The sequence below is a fragment of the Alosa sapidissima genome, chromosome 9, assembly GCF_018492685.1.
Source record: "Alosa sapidissima isolate fAloSap1 chromosome 9, fAloSap1.pri, whole genome shotgun sequence".
Taxonomy (NCBI): Eukaryota; Metazoa; Chordata; class Actinopteri; order Clupeiformes; family Clupeidae; genus Alosa; species Alosa sapidissima.
The window spans coordinates 29,630,241-29,647,440 of record NC_055965.1 but is presented as its reverse complement, the minus strand read 5'-3'; the positions used below and the strand labels follow the sequence as shown (position 1 = coordinate 29,647,440).

The window sequence follows — 17,200 nt, the reverse complement described above, 5'->3', positions numbered from 1 at the left end:
TCTACATGTAATGTACATCATTTAAACTATTAAAGTAATTTTAAAATTTCAGGAATATTCAAAAATACAGAAATACAGTGCGTATGGTAATGACACATAATAAGTGTACATGCCCAAAACGAGGGATAAAGAGTAGATTTTCTTATGTTTCTGGACATCAAGGCATCAATCTTTCTGGTAATAGTGTGCTGGTAATGACAGCTAAACCATGGGACAGGCAAACATTAAGCAAAATAAAGCAGGAAATGCATATATATGCATAATGTGTGCATGCAGTTCATTAGTTCAGATAACATTTCTCACTGATACCACTTCATAAAGGGAGGACCCACAGTGATCTGAATCCACTTCATAAAGGGAGACAACGCAGTGATCCGAATCCAAGTCATAAAGGGAGGACTCACAGTGATCTGAATCCACATCATAAAGGGAGGACCCACAGTGATCTGAATCCACTTCATAAAGGGAGGACCCACAATGATCTGAATCCACGTCATAAAGGGAGGACCCACAATGATCTGAATCCATTTCATAAAGGGAGGACCCACAATGATCTGAATCCATGTCATAAAGGGAGGACCCACAATGATCTGAATCCATGTCATAAAGGGAGGACCCACAATGATCTGAATCCATGTCATAAAGGGAGGACCCACAATGATCTGAATCCATGTCTTAAAGAGAGGACCCAGTGATCTGAATCCATGTCATAAAGGGAGGACCCAGTGATCTGAATCCACTTCATAAAAGGGGTTGAAAAGAGGGACAGGGCAGGAGGTAGGAGGAGAATAAAGAGTTAAAGATATGAAGCTGAATCCAAAAATATATTTGTCTCCAGAGAAAACATGTTTGTATTCATGCAGCATATAAGATTGATAGAGGCAGCCATGGCCTACTGGTTAGCGCTTCGGACTTGTAACTGGAGGGTTGCCGAACCCCGACCAGTAGGCACGGCTGAAGTGCCCTTGAGCAAGGCACCTAACCCCTCACTGCTCCCCGAGTGCTGCTGTTGTTGCAGGCAGCTCACTGCGCCGGGATTAGTGTGTGCTTTTACCTCACTGTGTGCTCACTGTGTGTTCACTGTGCTGAGTGTGTTTCACTTAATCATGGATTGGGATAAATGCAGAGACCAAATTTCCCTCACGGGATCAAAAGAGTATATATTACATTACATTACATTACATTTGGCTGAGTATGTATATATACTTATACTAGGGGGTAACATTACGGGAGTGAGGAGAGGAACTGGTTACAAACCCATATTAGGGTGAGGGAGGAGACTGTGGTATGATCCATGATCACCAGGCACTCAAACAAGCACAACAACAAGTAACAAGGTCATTTATTCTGACCACAACCCATAACATACAACCCATAACAACATAATCTTACCATCATTCTGATTGGACCAGACAGCACCGGTATGGTGGTTCGTAATAAAGAAATGATATGTGACAAAGTACAAAGCCGACCCTTCAGACACATACACACACACACACACACTTGCTCTAGTCTAGTCTAGTGTTGTGCAAGGTTGGGTATGTGTTCCCACCAGTGGCCCACCACAAACACATGCACACACATACAGACAGGAAATCAAAAGAGGAACGCACATGATTTGTTCAGTCTCTCACGGTCTGTCTGTTAGTGTCAGAAGATTAAACTGAACAGCAACACAGAACTCAGAATGGGGACTGCAGTGTGCGTTAGTGGATTTCTCCTGCTAGTTTTCCCTGTTGGCGCCAACCTCAGTCCAAATCATGATTATGTGTTTGGACCTGAAGGAGGACATGCTAAAATTTCACCCTTTAGGCACGTCAAGGTATCGCTGGATTACTCCGTGCTGTACAGAGTTTCTGCAGACGGAAATATGCTGCTGGTCAACTGCTCACAACCAGACGGACCACCTCCAGAGGAGTGCAATGTGGAATGTATTGATAGACTCCATTTTGTAATGAACAACCTCACAATGTCCCAGAGTGGAGTCTACAGGGCAGTACAGTGGAGAGATGAAGAAATTGTAGAAGAAAGAAGATTCCGTCTCACTGTCTGTAATGACCGTGATGAAAAACAACCTGAGGAAGCAGTAATGTATGATGTCAGCACTGTACTGTTTAGACTGGACCCCTCTCTGCACGGGACCAGCCTGCAGCTGTATCGATATAACAGGTATGAAAGGTGGTCTGAGACCGGGAGCAAGATAATGTCTGTGGGAAATATTCTGGTCCTGGACACCAACTCCTCACTGGAGCCACTCGTGGAGGATCTGAGGAACAGACTGCAGGTGGATCTCAAAAACTCGCTGGTCACACTCACTGGGATTATGAAAGATGACTCTACTGATTTCTACTGTATGACATGGAGAGGAACACAGTGTCAAAGTTATAGTCAAAGGACTCTGAACATAATCCCTAAAAATGTCTTTGCTCATGAAAAGGAGAATGTGACTCTTTGTTGCATTGGGAAAGAAGAGCTCCCTGATGAAATGTGGTGGTTCACTCCCAAAGGGGAAGTCTGGCTCAGCAGTAATCAGAGAGATCAGTACATGCTCAACGGCAGCCAGACTGGGGACTACTCCCTCATCATTCCCTCTGTGTCACTACAGCACTCTGGGGGGTATGACTGTGTGGGGGGTTCCCCAATAAAGAGAATGAATCTGTATGTTTGCAAACAAGTCTCCCCCTTGGATGTGATGTTTTCTCACGGTGAAAGTGTGATTCTGGAACACAGTGCTGACTTGAATGTCTTTCGGTCTTTGGAGGGGGTCCAGTGGGACCATCAGAAAGTTCTACAAGCACCGGCTCTGATTCTAGACTTTAATCTAAAGTACAAGAAATCTGTGTTCATGCTTGAGGATCTGAGGGACAGAGTGACAGTGTCTAGTTTACACCCTAATCACTCTCTGACCATATCCAACCTCACAGCTGGGGACAGTGGAGTGTGCACATGGAGAGTCTATGGACGGGACACAAAGAAGTGCAATGTCTGGGTTTGTTATGAGGGACAGATCCGCCTAGTGTACAGGGATCCGTTTGGGAGCAGAAGAGGAGAGCAGACCTCTGGACGTCAGAGCAGAGAGGGTCAGCAGAGTGGAGATGAAGACGTCTATGATGACGTGGAGATGGCTGAACTCAGCACCTGAACTCAACACACTTCTCTCTCCTGCATCTGCTGCATTGTAAGACCATTAGTGTACAGTATGCTGTATTATCATATATTGAATGTGGAAATATTAAAAAATATTACCCATGTCTGAAAATAGTTTTAGGAAATGATTTTTCAAATATTTTTGAAAAGTATCTGGGTGTCTGTTGTAGGTTGTTCATACATTCATATTAGATCATTTCTCTTCTAAATAAGATTACCTGCTATATGTTAGCTTACGTACGTTGAAGAGAAAAACAAACCTATGTGTCCGCAGGAGAGAGAGAGTCCCTTAACTACCCACAATGTCCTGCTCCAGAGGTGCTCTGTCGCATAGATATTAGAAAGCTAGATACCGCATTGGGCTCTGAGTTCTATTAGGTGGCATACGTAAATGTGTCCGCCATATTGCTGGGGGCAACACCTTTATTGTCTATGGGGGAGTGACAGCAACACTTGCCGCAATCAGAGACACCTGTTTGATTTCCAATCAGAGACACCTGTCTGATTTCCAGTCAGAGACACCTGTTTGATTTCCAATCAGAGACACCTGTCTGATTTCCAATCAGAGACACCTGTCTGATTTCCAGTCAGAGACACCTGTTTGATTTCCAGTCAGAGTCGCCTGTTTGATTTCCAGTCAGAGTCGCCTGTTTGATTTCCAGTCAGAGACGCCTGTCTGATTTCCAGTCAGAGTCGCCTGTTTGATTTCCAATCAGAGACACCTGTCTGATTTCCAATCAGAGTCACCTGTTTGATTTCCAGTCAGAGACGCCTGTCTGATTTCCAATCAGAGTCACCTTTTTCCAATCAGAGTCACCTGTTTGATTTCCAATCAGAGACACCTGTCTGATTTCCAGTCAGAGACACCTGTTTGATTTCCAGTCAGAGACGCCTGTTTGATTTTCAGTCAGAGACACCTGTCTGATTTCCAATCAGAGATACGTGTGTCTCCATTGGCCTCCAGTTATTGTTGCCCCCACCAAGATGGCGACGCTATTTACGTACGTTCTGGAGCCCAATGCGGTATCTAGCTTTCTAATATCTATGCTCTGTTGTGTGTTAAACCTGATCAGGTCCAACCTGCACTGACAGGAAAAGGCCTCAAGGGAGCGCTGGGGGTCAGAACAGAACTTGTCCTCCACTTGCTGCTAAATGTACACATTCATAAAGTATAATACCAACACAATTTTAAACCACTTTATCAACTGCTTCTGAACACGACTTGTCTCCGCTATCACACACATGCAGACAGATCTACACACACTGCACATAAACAATCTCTCTCACACATAAACAATCTCTCTCTCACACACAAACATTCTCTCAAACACTCTCACACAAACAATCTCTCACACACACTATCACACATGTCTGTGGATCATTGTAGTGAAATATGGTTTCAGTTATTTTCCCAATGCACAAAATTTCACTCTCAACTTTTCTGTTTCCATCACGACAATATGCAGTGACTCTGGTCTGCCTGTAGAGGGCAGCAGAGTCCACAGGAAGACTCAGTGCAGCACTGCACAGTAGGCCTAGTTCCCATCTATGAACAAAGTACATTCCCAGATAGGCCTATGTGAATTATGTAGCAGTTACGTTTTGAGTTAAGAGTTTAATGTATTCAAACTTGGGAATAGATTTTGGCAAATTCACGTTTAGGTGTACCTTTTACTGTGCTTGCTTGCTTGGTGTAGGCCTACAATGCACATTTGTTCAGATAACTGTCATTACGTGATGCATGTAACATTGCTCATCATGAACTTTTCATCTTATTTTCTGTTTTCAGGATATGCTTTTTTTCCCATTGGTTCTTGCGTTAAATCTTACCCAGATACAATAGTGCTATTTTCTGATTGGCTATTGCCCCTTTCTTTTTTTGATTGGCTGAAAAGAGGCAGGCTCGACTAAGAACTCCAGGGGAGACGTGCTTGATTCTTGCCGGTGTTACATGGCAACTGGCTCCCATGTTAACTGGCTGTGTTGATGACGTTTGACGATTGATGACGAGTCTTTGACAGATGCGGCTGCTTGCAGATTTGTCACTTTCTGATATAAACTAGAGACAAACACAAATATGCATGACATGTTTAAATGTAAAAAAATTGTCTGTAGTACTACATGCACTAGACCATGAATATGCCACCCAAAAAACAAACACCTAAATAGCATAAATTAACTCCACGTGGGCATCGAACCACTAATAAGTTGACCTGCTTGTTTGATAATCTGACGTCTACCTGCTTATGCCACAAACCAGCTTACTTGACTTGTACAATTAAAAGAAGTCAGCTAATGTTATCATTATAACAAGTTAACATGTTATCTGGTTACCATGTTATCTTGCTACCATTGCCCAAGCCATTTAGTAGACCTCCAGAGTATCATGGTTAAGTTTTACAAACGTTTCACTAAGGTTAGGCTGTGGCCGCCCGTACCTGAAGTAGGCTATATAGAGGCACATGAACGCCAGCAAGTAAATCAAATAAAAATGTGTTGCCTAATTGTGTATCCTTTTGTCCAGCCTATTCTTTAGAAATTCAGTTCATGAAACACAGGCATTGAAAGCCAGGAGAAGTCTAGGCTGTAACGTGTCCATATTTTTACACAACATTTGCGCACAGGGCGCAAATTTGCGCAAAACCCTTAGGCTTATAGGCTATTAACGCTGACATGTAAACATGGGTAAACATGGGTTTGATGTTTTTTTTTTAATATTTCTCTCATATTTGGTCTTTGCATTAATCCGTGAATTAGTGAAACACACTCAGCACATAGTGAACACACACTAATCCCGACGCAGTGAGCTGCCTGCTACAGCGGCACTCGGGGAGCAGTGAGGGGTTAGGTGCCTTGCTCAAGGGCACTTCAGTCGTGGATGTGGGCATGGGAGAGCAGTGCTCAAAACCGGCAACCCTTCGGTTATAAGCCCGAAGCCCTAACCAGTAGGCCACGGCTGTCCCAAATTTGTCAGCTGGTTTGTGGCGCAAGTACATAGTTGAATGGTTATCATGTAAGCAGTTTCATTTAGGAGGCAGGATGATACCCACATGGAGTTATTCTTTGGTATTCATGGTTCAGTGCATGTAGCGTACTACAGACAATGTTGACATTTCAATATGTCATGCTTTTTTGTATTTGTTCATCTCCAGTTTCCATCAAAAATTGACAAATCTGCCACATCTGTCGAAGAAACGTCATCACTCGTGAAACGTCACCAACGCAGCCAGTTAACATGGGTGCCAGTTGCCATGTAACACCGGTTCCATAGTGAGAGCAGCGCGGCCAGAGACATTTTGGGTGCTGTGGCATATTAAATATATTATAAATAGTTTTTTCTGCGTGAGAAATACAATGTGTCTTTGAGTGAGTTGCAAAAGACCTAAATGAGTGACTGTCATGCTCAATGCATGACACTTGAGAGCCCTGCAGACAGGGGCGTAGCCAGAATGATTTTATAGGGGGGGCCAGCTGGGTCCAGACTTTTTATTGGGGTGGCACTTGGAAATCAAAACTACTATATGAAAACTACTCAAAAAGTTTTGAAGATTAGGATAGCCTGTTTTTAATAATGTAAATTAATTGTGTAAGGCCAACACTGATACAAAGGTCCATTCACAGACAACCTGAACAGTTTGTTGTCCACTCCAACACATTTTCCATAAATAGGCCAATGCTATAAAAAAGTAGATTATGATAATGCACCTTACTTACAGAACAATAATAAATACTACAAATATTGTATGCAGATATTTATTCTTATACTGATGGCAAAACTAGATTTCTTTCCGATATCCACTCCAAGTACTTGGCTGTAAGTAACATGGCTCTGAATTAAGAAATTAACCCTTAGAACCCTAGACATGTTTTAAGGGCTTTTTCACTACTTTAGTTAGAAGCATTTATCCTGGTCATTGTAAGTGACATACAAACATGATATACTGTATATTGTTTTTTTCAGCAGAGTCTAGGCTACCCAGATCTGCCACAATTTCATGTATTAATATACTTGCATTGATTTAATTTTGATTTTTAAATAATAAAAATACAAAAAGTGTATTATAAACATTTTTTTTATTTTGACATGTACATGTACATGTACCTTACCACTGCAAGCTGGCAGCTGGCATGTGTGTATAGGGCAGTCTGTCCTGAATCTGGCAATATCATTGCCATGGTGAAGGGATTCTCTGGGGCTGAGCAAATGTGAAAAAATATGCTGTGTGCCTTACGGAAATAAATGCCATTTTTTTTATTTAGCCCTATGAGCCCTACTCTATTTTTGGCCATTCTCACTACCTTTAGTTATAAGCATTTTTATCCTGGTCATTGTAAGTGCCATTTACACATGCTATATTTTTTCAGAACAGTCTAGGCTACCCAGATCTGCCACCAATTCATATATTAATACTTGATTTGATTTTGATTTTTAAACAATACAAAGACAAAAAGCGTATTATACAATTCTTACATTTTGAAATATATCTCTGTCAGTTGGACATGACTTTCATGTATGTGTAGGCCAGACTGTCCTGAATCTGGCAATATAAGAACCATGGTGGAGGGGGGCTTTAGGGCTGAGCAATTTACAGACATGTGGTGTGCGCCTACAGAAATAAATGCCATTTTTTTCATTTAGTAATGAAAAATTACCTTTCTGCGCTCCATATCTGTGACACGAACTGATCTGACCTGACTTGAGAGTTTGCGTGTTAGTCTGTGTGTGCACTCATGATGATTCTACAACTTTTTACTGCATTGCCACAAAGTGAAGGCAAAAAGGTGTTCCTTTGTTGAATAAATTGGGATGCAATGTGAGTCTTGAATTGGATGTCATGCAGGAATTTGCTAGGATCTCAAAACCGGATTATGAACATGCTTTGCAATAGAGAAACACATGATAGCGTTGGATTATGAATATGCTTTGCCACCACAACACAAAAACGTGGGGTAGCCTAAGTCGAGCAATATGAAGTTATTATTTTGATGTCACTTCGTCTGTTTTATAACCCAGAAGGATGTTCTTGGTATCAAATGATAGCTCTGTGTCTCCTCTTTCCTCTGACATGCGTGGCATATCTATCCGATCACGGGTTCGTGAATAAGGCCTAATTCAAACGAGAGTAATGGGTGTGCAGCGTTGGTTTTTGTACATGATGCTATTTTGCAATCACGTTGTCTGTTTTTATAGCCCAGAAGGATCGATATACTTGGTACCAATGGATTAACCTGACAATAGCCAGATGAATGTCGTTCTGCTTAGCTCCGCCTAGCTTCACTCACATCCATCTGGGACCTCTTCCATTGAGAGTGATTTCTGCAACCGACTTTATGGTTCAGCCAATCAGGACGCAGGGCGGGAGTTTCATAGATGTGACATAGCCTAGCGTAGAAGCGACTGTGAGACTGTTATCAGCGTCACGGGTTGGCTTTGATGTGAGTGGTTGAAGTAGCACGACAATAGATGACGGACAAGTGGCTTATTCAATCATATGCAAGCATTTTTTGATTAGGCCCAGCCTTCTGAAGCAACACTTCAATGGATCGGTTCCAGATGGATGAGTGGAGCTAGGCGGAGCGAAATTCATCTGGCTATTGTCAGGTTACCAATGGATAGCCTTGTGCCTCCTGTTTCTTCTGATATGCTTGCCATATCTATGCGATCACGGGTTCGCGAGTAGCCTAATTCAAACGAGAGTAATGGGTGCGCAGGTGAACTGTAAATATGATGCAATTTGATTTAATTTCATGTTTTTTTTATTTTCATACTTGATCGCACAGACAAGTGTTTAGTCTCGTTGGAAAGCCCCACTTCTGCTCTGTCACGCAATTAAGGTTTGATCTCGCTGCGATGAACAGTTCTGGAGCAATGTAACAAAGAACTCCGGCAACGCAGCTATGGCAAGAACCACACGCAGTCAGCAAATTATGTTTTTATAAAGTAGCCTAGGCTATGTCCTATTAGACTACTTTTATTGGAGCCATCCGGAGATATGTGCCTAATATGCTTGCATTTCACCCGAATATTATGTAAATATTTTTTGTAACGGCGTTACCGCGGGCATCCGCTTATTTTGATCAGCTTCACACGTCAATGTCAGAGCCTACCTAACAAGGACAGCCCAACGCAGCTCACTTTGCTATGATTCGTGACACATTCTAACATCTTATTAACATTAATGTTCCAACTCATCATCAACTCACCTGTTGTTACTGAGGTTTAGTAGTAGGCTAGTCTACTGTCAAGTGTTTTTAACAGATGGCTACTTTGAATTGTCCCACTGCTGCTGCTGCTGCACTAGGCCTACTCACGATTTGATTAGAACCGTAGGCTACACTTCCTGACTGGGCCAATTGTCGTAGGTAGAGTGCAGTAATTGGTTCAGTCCCTGCTTTGCAAAGTGTTGGCAAAGTGCCGTCGAAAACGGCAGCAATCTTTTTTTTTTTACTTTTCACTGAACGGAGCTGGGGGGGCCAGCAGGGTGGCCAAGCTTTGACCAGTGGTGGCCGTCAAAGATCCTTGATTACTAGCAAGATAGAGCAACGTAATTCGTTACTATGGGAGCAAAAAGGGACAGTTCCGGTCTGCATAAGTGGGAGTGTCACCCTACGTCACTAAATAAACTTTCTCTCTTAATAAGCAATAAGAACAAATAAACATAATTGTGTTCACAGTATTATTGTATATAATCGTGTATGATACCAATGAATCACTCTTTAGGACATGATATGAATAATTTAATTAGTCATGTGAACCGAGCTAGCTTGCTAGCTAACGCTAGCTTAAAATGCTATACAAGTGGATGGGAGTAGCTATGGCAATAGTACAGCTATGCGCTAACAAGTGACTAGTTGAAGGATTTCGCTTAAACTTAATATACTGTTGCAAATTCACTTGAGTATAAACTATCCACTTTAACTAATGTCAGTAATGTTATTCAGCTAGTTGTCATTTCAAAGAAATTACACTTCTCCGTTTAAAATGTTACCTTAGCTAAGAGGCTAGCTAGCATGCTAACAACCGGACAGTAACTGGCAGCAGCATGGTCTGATATTAGGTTATTTTATTACAAATCCGAACACTAAAAAATTACACTTTTAGGCTTGAAATAATCCCAAACACTTACAGATTATGACAAAATTTTCCAAAAAAACCTCAACAAATCCAGAAAGACATAATGACCAATTTATTGGTAAAATTCCACAAGTCTCCATTGACATTAGTGCAGCGAGGGTTTACTCTGGTCTGCATAAAGGGGGATTTCCCCCCCTCCCCCTTGCAATAATCGAACGCGGAAATTGTCGAACGTTTGCGCCTCTCGCTCCGCTTTAACCCTCTCTGGTGGCCGTGGCCACCACGTAGCTCCGCCCCTGCCTGTAGAACAAAGACGTGGCTCGAGGAGATTGCGGAGTTATCCGCTCCGGAGGTGGGTAAACTACCCCACACAGCAGTAGACTCCTAGGCGGATCCGCCTTCAAGACGCCAAACCCGCGTGACTGTCGCATTCGTTTTGGTGCCGCACAGAGGATCAGCTCCGCCTCCAGGCGGACCCGTAAATTCTACTGTCAAACAGCGGATCCTGAGTGGACCCATGTCGGATCCGCGGGCGCGGACGCGCATTTACTGTAACGGTTGAACATGACTGTACACCAAGAGCCAAGAAGAGTCATACCAGAGAGGGTTAAAGCGGAGCGAGAGGCGCAAACGTTCGACAATTTCCGCGTTCGATTATTGCAAGGGGGAGGGGGGGAAATCCCCCTTTATGCAGACCAGAGTAAACCCTCGCTGCACTAATGTCAATGGAGACTTGTGGAATTTTACCAATAAATTGGTCATTATGTCTTTCTGGATTTGTTGAGGTTTTTTTGGAAAATTTTGTCATAATCTGTAAGTGTTTGGGATTATTTCAAGCCTAAAAGTGTAATTTTTTAGTGTTCGGATTTGTAATAAAATAACCTAATATCAGACCATGCTGCTGCCAGTTACTGTCCGGTTGTTAGCATGCTAGCTAGCCTCTTAGCTAAGGTAACATTTTAAACGGAGAAGTGTAATTTCTTTGAAATGACAACTAGCTGAATAACATTACTGACATTAGTTAAAGTGGATAGTTTATACTCAAGTGAATTTGCAACAGTATATTAAGTTTAAGCGAAATCCTTCAACTAGTCACTTGTTAGCGCATAGCTGTACTATTGCCATAGCTACTCCCATCCACTTGTATAGCATTTTAAGCTAGCGTTAGCTAGCAAGCTAGCTCGGTTCACATGACTAATTAAATTATTCATATCATGTCCTAAAGAGTGATTCATTGGTATCATACACGATTATATACAATAATACTGTGAACACAATTATGTTTATTTGTTCTTATTGCTTATTAAGAGAGAAAGTTTATTTAGTGACGTAGGGTGACACTCCCACTTATGCAGACCGGAACTGTCCCTTTTTGCTCCCATAGTAACGAATTACGTTGCTCTATCTTGCTAGTAATCAAGGATCTTTGGTCATACTAGTGGATATTTTCTTTGCTGGGACACGGTTGCGCTGAACCCTCTCGAGTAAGTGATATTTATTAATATATTGCGACATTCACAATAGCTAAACATTGGCCTTTGTGGTTTTATAATCATCATGTTTATTAATTGTAATGACGTTGTTTGATATTAGGACTAACGTTAACGTTAGTGCAACCAGAGACGTTTGTCATTTTGTGCAACAGTTTGTGCAAAGTTAATGTTATTGTTAGCTGTGATGCTCATATGAGTCTGTAGCCTATCTGGTTTAAAATGGGATAGCAATTTCGGCAGAATATGTTATGGTAGTGTGATTTAAAAAACACACATTGTTATTTAACATTAGTCTGATCTTGTCTGTTTTAATGTGTCGCTGTTGTCCATATAGTGCTACTATGCTAGCGGCATATAGCTGCTAGCTAGCATGCTGCTAGGCGCAATTGCATAAGTTATTGCTAATGTCTATTAGTGCTATACATATATTGAAATCACGTTTGCGATGCAAACCTTGATTAAGGTGATATTGGCACTGGTATTTCAGTCAATGAAGTCAGTGAAGCACTCTGCTATGATAGCTACCTACAACTTTAGCATGTTGACTCACTGATAATGGTTTAGCCCTAGCCTCTAGCTAGCTGTGCATTAACGTTTGCATTTTGCCAAGTTTGGTCTCATACGTAACTTTAGTGTCTATCTGCCATCTTTGTAATGAAAGCCTCGGCATTTTAATCACTGTTTAAGTCGGTTCAGACAACTATTGGCATCGGTTTGTGATTTATTATGCTAACGTAACTTAACTGTATGGAACTTGGTCCCCATCTTCTATTTTGTTTGTTCTGCAGCGTCAACTTTTATCGGCTGGATTCTAGCATCTAACGTTACGATTGCCTCTGTTGGGTTTGCTTGATCAAGTAAGATACTTTCTGGGTTGTTAAAATGTAATGTGAACACATTCCCGTAGCATTCCAAAATAGACCAGAGATGCTTGTACTATATGTATATTTGGAAATTTTGGGATTGCAATAACCATAATGATATCGTTATGTAACAGCCATCGTTTCGGGGACTCTGATGACAGTGAAGAGCCAGAAAATGGTGGCTGCATCTCTGAAGTACCTTCCAACTCGCCTGGTATATCAGTTGAAGCCTCAAGCCCAAGCCAATTGCACTGGCAAAGTAAGTAATAATCTCTTAACATTGAAATAACTAAATCATAATATTAATATTAGAGATATGGTTAACATTCTTAGTGCTAAAGACATTCCCCTCTCTTTGTATCTATTCCTCCAGCTCCACCATCTCGCCGAGTGCCAGGCAGCCGAGTCACTACCCCTCAACCTGGAGAAAACTGTTAAGGTAAAGACTGATCTCTGAAATAATATTGAATACAGTGGCCCCATCTATATTAACACAGCAGTAGTCACTCCATTACTTTCAAAATCTCAGCCAAATATTTTGTCAGTTAAAACATCTGCATTCATGCAATATTGCCTGAAAAGTTAATTCATTATTATCAGATTGTATTGAAACACATTGATTTCAATGTCAATCCATTCATGGAGTTGATATAGATAGTGCATACCAAAATATTGAAACATACAAATTCATGTCCAGCATGACCAGAGATTTGTTTTTGTTTGCCATGGTTACCATGGTTAACAGATCACAACCATTTATCTCCCTTAGCACCTCACCATGGGGCAGGACCGCAACACTCTTCACCACCTCAACTCCCTGCACCTGCATTTAACATACGGAGAGTTACTCAAGGTAGGGACTGATCTCTGAAATATTAGTGAATAGAAAGGCCCCATGTGTATTATCAGTCATGGTTAACAGATTTAATACAATTTTTTACAATTTAATACAATTTTACAATTTAATACTACCATTTAATAAAAAAATGTTCCCCCTCTCGCACACCGCCCACCTCACTATGGGCCAGGAACGGCAGTCCCTCCTCAACTCCCTCCACCCCCACACCAGCCCTCAACATGCAGCGAACAGAGGAGCTTTGTAAGTCATGTTTCTTTTTAAATTTAATCTCCTTAATACCTATCTCATATATTGTATTGTGTAAACATACTTGGCTTTGGATGCTACATACCATAAACATAAACATATCTGTCTGTTTGATTACAGGTGCTGTGAGGAAAAACATGGTGACACGGTCTGCCACGGACACTGAGGTCACCAAACACGCAATCAGGTGTTTCAACCGGCGGTGGATCGGGCAACGAGGAGATGTGTTCCGCCTCCATCCACACAAATGGAGTAATAGGAGAAATAAGCATTAAACAATCTTTTTATTTAACTTCTTGTCATTCACCAGTTATTCATTTTCTGATATTTTAGCTGTGCATAGCGCAGTATTTCATTGAAGTTGTAGCCTATTAGATAAAATATTTCATGTCTGCACTGACCTAGGCCTATAAAGCACTAAATTAGGTTTTGACCACAAAATGAATGTAAAGTAGCCTAGGCAATGTAGGCTACTTAACAAAAACAGAATAGCTTATAACCTGTAACTTTCCATAAATGTCCATTTTATATTTCCATTGAGTAGTGATCACGTTTGTACAGTAAATTGATGTCTTGACTTAAACCTTTTCTGTTAGGTTTATTGACAGTATTGTTAAGTTAAAATACGAGGCAATGCAGATTAATCGTAGGCCTATATTGCTGTAGTAGCCTAGGCTAGGCCTAGTGATAGTTTTACTTTTATCCTATAGTTGCCTAGTTTTATCCTACAGCAAGAACAGAAGGAATTTTGAAAATGAGATAAACGGGTCCAAAACGGACCCGGGCCAGATGAGCCTTTGAGTCCGTTGCGGGTCCGCGGCGGATGTATGTATCAATTTGCGGATCCCAAACGGACCCGCCGCGGAGGTAAGGTTTTAATCGCGGATGCGGAGTGGATGCAGTGCGGAGCCACGGCGGGTCCGCGATCCGCCTTCGTAGCGGATCCGTTCCTGAGAGCATCTGGACTCCGATACGGGTCCGTTTCGCGGGTCCGTTCCGGAAGTCGTCATACCTCCGCGGCGGAGTCCTTTTGCTGTGTACGGCCCACGGGCCGAATCCAGATGTATAGCAGTTCTGCTTTGTGCACCAAAATGGCCATCAGTGGCTGACTTTTGCTATACAAAAAATACTTTTGCACGTTAAGTAAAGTCTGAAAAACAAACGTTTGCATCACAACAAATAATTAAATAAAGTCTTTCTTTCTTCATTTTTTCATTTTGGATTCTCAATTGAATTTCAAATGAAAAAATTCTACATGAACGGATCCCCTAATCTGCGCTTCTGTCATCCTGACCACAGACGCCTACTAGGCTATAACTGACAACTCGAATCGAAAGTGAAAGGTTGAATCCCTACAGTTATCAATATCAACACTTTGTTGAGACGTGGCGGACAGACAGGCTTTGTTGGATGTAGACGTCTTTGAAACTTGATATTTCACTAGAGGAACCTATTTCGTGGTGAGTAGATCTATAGATACAGTTTGTTTGTGCTGCTTCATAACATATTGCCTTATGTTAGGATACTAAGATAAAATACGACTACCGCACCCATCTAACTTGCGTTTTTTGCCTACCGGAAATGAAATACATTAATGGTGAAAATGAAAGGGAACGGTGCGATCAAGTGCACAATATCTGGATATCTTATCAGAGGTCCTTGTTTTTACAATCAGCTCATTCACGACGTAAATAGAGTCTGGGAAATCTCGACAGGGAAACGTTTGAGAGAGAGGATGAAGGCTTGATGTTTTTAAGTCCAGGCGTTCCCCATTTTTAGCCTTGCCTGTGTGACAGGGCCCTCAGGTTTATCCAACTAAATGGATGAGGACAGAGGCAGTAGTATAAACAATGTTATATTTATTATTTCTTTTCTTCGTTTAAAATGGATGGCAGGGGTGTACAGTAGGTAAATCCGATAAAAAAAACAAAATCAGAATACACAATACGAAATAATCAAAGAAAACAAAATATAATACACATAATCATAAATGAAATGCCCAGTGGATTGGTGGCTGCTACACGGCCTGAATTAACACAGGTACAGTAACCCTCGGACGGCTGCCCAGCCCCAAAAGTGATCTATGGCCATACACACACACAAACACAAGTGTAACACTCAAGCTTTCTAAATACAACCCACACGAGTATAAATAGGTGTTCAGTACACGCTCAACCACTAGAATGTGCCCTCACCGCAAACTAGGGGAAGGCGGCAGTCCTAGAGTACCTTAACTGTGTGACCTAATAGACCTAGCAGGCCATACTAGCAAACAGGGGGAAGGAGGGGCATTCAATAAAGGAAACAATACAAGACAAAACAAAAACAAGACAACCACGCTATTCAGCGCCAGTGGAGTGCTACCGATACAGCTACAATGAATAGCAGAAGCTATAATGAACTAATACTACCTGGGACCTAGACCCCTATGGCCCAAGAGTAACAGTCTACTGTGTGGAGAAACTAGGTTGGGAGTCACAAAGAACTCAATATGAACTAATACCACCTGGGGCATAGATAGACCCCTATGCCCCAGGAGTAACAGTCTCCCGTGTGGATAAGCTAAGTCAGGGGTTACAAGAACCCATTAAAAACTAATACTGCCGGGGGGAAGAATAAGTCTCAATAGCCTCGGAGTAACAGTCTGAAATCGCTAACTAGCTGCTAATATGAGCTCAGGGATGGCAACAGCACTACACCTGGTCGTGTAACAGACCCTGGCAAACAGTGTAAATGCACCAGTGTATCACACTCAGACAAGCATACCACACAAAGAAAATAAACCAACACAAACAAGCATACTGTACAACCAACTTTGACGTGCTGTTAGGTTAACACTGACTAATACCAAAAGAAACTCTAATGGGGGAAAACAGTGGTCAAACTGTAATAGACAGCCAGCTGTGATCTACAACAGAGAGAAACGTTTAACACCCTGGTCCATGGTTATGTCGCATTTCATAACAATACACAACAGTTTTTATGAAGTCTAATTGTTCATAAGTCAAGCGACATGTAAAAAAAGAAAACATTGTACCAGATACATATTTAAAATAGGACCGTTGCACTGTTAGAACAATAAACAATGCCTACCTCGGCCTTTTCCACAATGCGAGCTAGCCCAGGGGAACAGGAGCAGAGGAGGGAAGTGTGTCAGCTATAAAAACAAGGGAGCGAAAATTACAGACGCTACATGCTGTTGTTTGGCCCGTATAGCTAACTTAGTCTGCTCACATTAGTTGAGTGTTTGACCATAGCTATTGCAATGTTGCTATTGTAAGAGGCCTACCTCCACGTCCAGCATTCGCATTGGTAGTCACAGGGAAACAGGAGTAGGGAGGAGATGACAGTCTATAGCAAGATGAGCCAAACGTTACGACACTACAACCACCTGCCCCGTGTTCAAACTACGTGGCTAAACACAAACTCTCACTTTATGCTATTACCTACATGTCAGACAAACGTTCGTGGTCTACGGCAGTGGCAACAACTCACATCAAAAGTGTAAGGAGTACAT

General features: G+C 41.8%; 2 protein-coding genes and 1 long non-coding RNA gene across 30 annotated transcripts in view; 2 read left to right on the top strand and 1 right to left on the bottom strand.

The window, feature by feature from the left end:
- tspan34 (tetraspanin 34) overlaps window positions 1-17,200 on the bottom strand; it is a 52,535-nt gene that overhangs the window by 35,233 nt on the left and 102 nt on the right. Inside the window, exons 2-3 of one of the 3 annotated variants that reach the window (XM_042105370.1) lie at window positions 16,973-17,034; window positions 16,777-16,840 (exon numbers count right to left, since the gene is read on the bottom strand). The gene's annotated coding sequence lies outside the window, so the exon portion shown is untranslated. Of the gene's footprint in view, window positions 1-9,351; window positions 9,666-16,776; window positions 16,841-16,972; window positions 17,178-17,200 lie in introns of those variants that run through there. The other 2 variants (XM_042105371.1, XM_042105372.1) reach the window with 2 other exon arrangements.
- On the top strand, window positions 12,515-13,011 carry LOC121719696. Its single transcript, XR_006034307.1, has 3 exons — window positions 12,515-12,572; window positions 12,713-12,837; window positions 12,952-13,011. It is a non-coding gene; the product is annotated as an uncharacterized LOC121719696 (long non-coding RNA).
- LOC121719377 (NACHT, LRR and PYD domains-containing protein 12-like) overlaps window positions 15,013-17,200 on the top strand; it is a 732,803-nt gene continuing 730,615 nt past the window's right edge. For all 26 annotated transcript variants that reach the window (XM_042104909.1, XM_042104896.1, XM_042104897.1 and 23 more), the window contains exon 1: window positions 15,013-15,143. The gene's annotated coding sequence lies outside the window, so the exon portion shown is untranslated. The remainder of the gene's footprint in view (window positions 15,144-17,200) is intronic.